The sequence below is a fragment of the Trichechus manatus genome, unplaced genomic scaffold (assembly GCF_000243295.1).
Source record: "Trichechus manatus latirostris isolate Lorelei unplaced genomic scaffold, TriManLat1.0 scaffold00048, whole genome shotgun sequence".
In the NCBI taxonomy this organism is placed as follows: Eukaryota; Metazoa; Chordata; class Mammalia; order Sirenia; family Trichechidae; genus Trichechus; species Trichechus manatus.
Genome location: NW_004443984.1, coordinates 16753402 through 16756037, shown reverse-complemented (window position 1 = coordinate 16756037; position 2636 = coordinate 16753402).

Sequence of the window (2636 nt, the reverse complement as noted above, 5' to 3'; positions counted from 1 at the left end):
GAAGATGAATACGATGTATTTGAGTTACGACAAACCGCTCTTAATGACTGTCCATTTTTTTAATGATTTGTGTATTTTTTTATGTACTCTGTATGTATTAAGATATATCTGTAAGCTTATATTTACTATTTCCAACCTCCAAAGACAAAATATTGGGTTTATTAAGATACTGAGAGGACTTCTGGGCAGTATAGTACTATAGGCAGAAGCATCACACTATCCCTCCACAGCAAAGATCCGAAAAACTAAGCCAAACAGAGAAAACAGCAGTCCTGAAACCCTAAGCATCAAATGAAGAGATGAAGAACTCAGCCAAGCACTGAATGGAATAAGAAACAGAGAGAGAACAGAGCGAGGAGAGATACATGCAGAGGTCCCGTATCAGCTAACGCAGCACGGACCCACCATCTTGGACTCCTATCAGAGACAGTGAACAGGGGGTATGAGAAAGCAGCTTCACAGAGCTGCCAGCAGGAGACAGAACAACCAGTAACCAGCGATATATGCTTTCCCACCCCCCACCCTTCTTCGCCCCCACTCGGCCTCCTCTGCTTCCTGTGGCCAGTCTCTTGACTGGGAAGCATCAGCCTCACCGTGGTGTTGCTTGGATTCCACCCGCCCGCACTGGCCAGGTCCCCAAGTGCCATTTGTTGGCTGCTGGTGTTGCTTTTTTCCACTTCTTTAGATTTCTTCCTTACCTCTCACCACCTCCCCTTCCTTTTGCTCAAATACCTGGCTCCATGCACCATCTTTGCTTCTTCCTGAAAGGCTATGAAACGCCGCTCGAATGTGAAACTGCTTCCTGGCCCGTGCTGCCACATTTGTGGGATCCTGGGATTTTTTTTGTTTGTTTGTTTTGAATTGTTTGTTGTTTTTTTTTTATTTTCTTGAATTGGGAGCCCATTCTAGCCAGTCAGTACTGTGCAGCTTGGGACCTACTCTCTCAGTTTGCACAGACTTGCAGAGGGATCCCTGAAGGCATTTCTTTTTTCTTGTTTTTTTGGGGGGGCTTTTTTTTGTTTTGTTTTTCTTGTTCTTTTTTTAAAATTTGTTTGTTTTATTTTCTTTTCCCCTTTTTGTCTTTATTCATTACTCAGTTTCTCGTCTCTCTATAGTTACCCTTTCTTCCTGTCCCTTGAATACCTGGTGCTGAGTGACACCTCTACCCCTTCTAGCCAGGCTGTACGTGACAGCCTGGAAGCAACTTCCTCAGACCTTGAAGTAGCCTTGAAGGGATCCCTGGGAGCTTTTCTTTTCTTCTTTCTTTCTAATTTTATTTATTCATTTTTTTATCTTGTTTTCTTTTTCTTCTCCTTTTTGTTTTCCTCCATTTCATAGTCTTTCATTTCTCCACTCCAACGGCAAGCTCCCCTAGCACTCTTTTTTCTTTCTATGTTTTTGGCTCCCATTCTTCTCTCCTCTCTCCTATATCCATCTTAGCTCCACGCATCACAGTTTCTCCCCTCCATCCTGCCTACCTGCATCGTGTGCTGAACATCACACCACAAAGCAGCCCAGGCACAGCCTACTGAAACCTGCCCTGCACTGATTACCAGCCTGCCCTGGTGGCCGTATTAAGTGCCACAAACAACCCATCCCAGCAACTGCTCTTCAGCTAGACCTACCCTGCTGTACCATATCTGAGTGACTGACCCTGCCTGAGTGACTGACCCTGCCAATTGGAGAAGGAGGCAAAAAGTATCGTGCCCAAAGACAAGCAAACAACAAAGAACACACAGCCTGCCTGCTCAGACATAGCCAAATAAAATAAAAAAGCAGGACAAAACAAATCTACAATCAATAAATGAGAAAAATAACTACTGAAGACCCCAAAGACAGCACACAATATCAAAACATTTACAAAAACAGGACAGGATGGTTCCAGTACACATCCGAAATAAAACACCAGACAACTTTTAAGTAGAAGAAAAGGCACTAGAACTACCTGATAGGGAATTCAAATCTCTAATATTCAGAGCCATCCAAGAGTTGAAGCTAAAAGCAGACAAAAGTGAGGAAAAAATAGACAAATTCATGGAAAAGACAGACAAATTCATGGAAAATAAAGGGAAAAAAAAGGAAGAATTCAGGAAAATAATGCAGGAACAAAATGCCAAAATAAATTCACAACTAGAAATCATACAAAAACAACAATTAGAAATCAAAAAGATAAACAATAAGATTTCAGAAATGGACATTGTCATAGAAGGGGTGAGGAGCAGGTTTGAAATGGTGGAAGATAGGATCAGCGAAATTGAAGACAAACAATTGGCTACAACGCTGCTTGAGGAAAAATCATAAAAAAGAATGAAGAAAAATGAAAAGACCCTGAGAATTATGTGGGATACAATCAAAAGCAAAAATTTGTGAGTGATTGCAATTCCAGAACAGGGGGAGAAAACAGAAAACACAGAGAGGAACATTGAAGAACTGCTAACAGAAAACTTCCCCAATATCATGAAAGATGAAAAAACAGCCATCCAAGAAGCTCAACGAACACAATGTAGGATAGACCCCAAAAGAAAATCACCAAGACATATCATAATCACACTCGCCAAAACCAAAGACAAACAAAGAATCCTGAGAGCAGCTCGAGAAAAACAAAAAGTCACATACAGAGGAGAAACAATAAGACT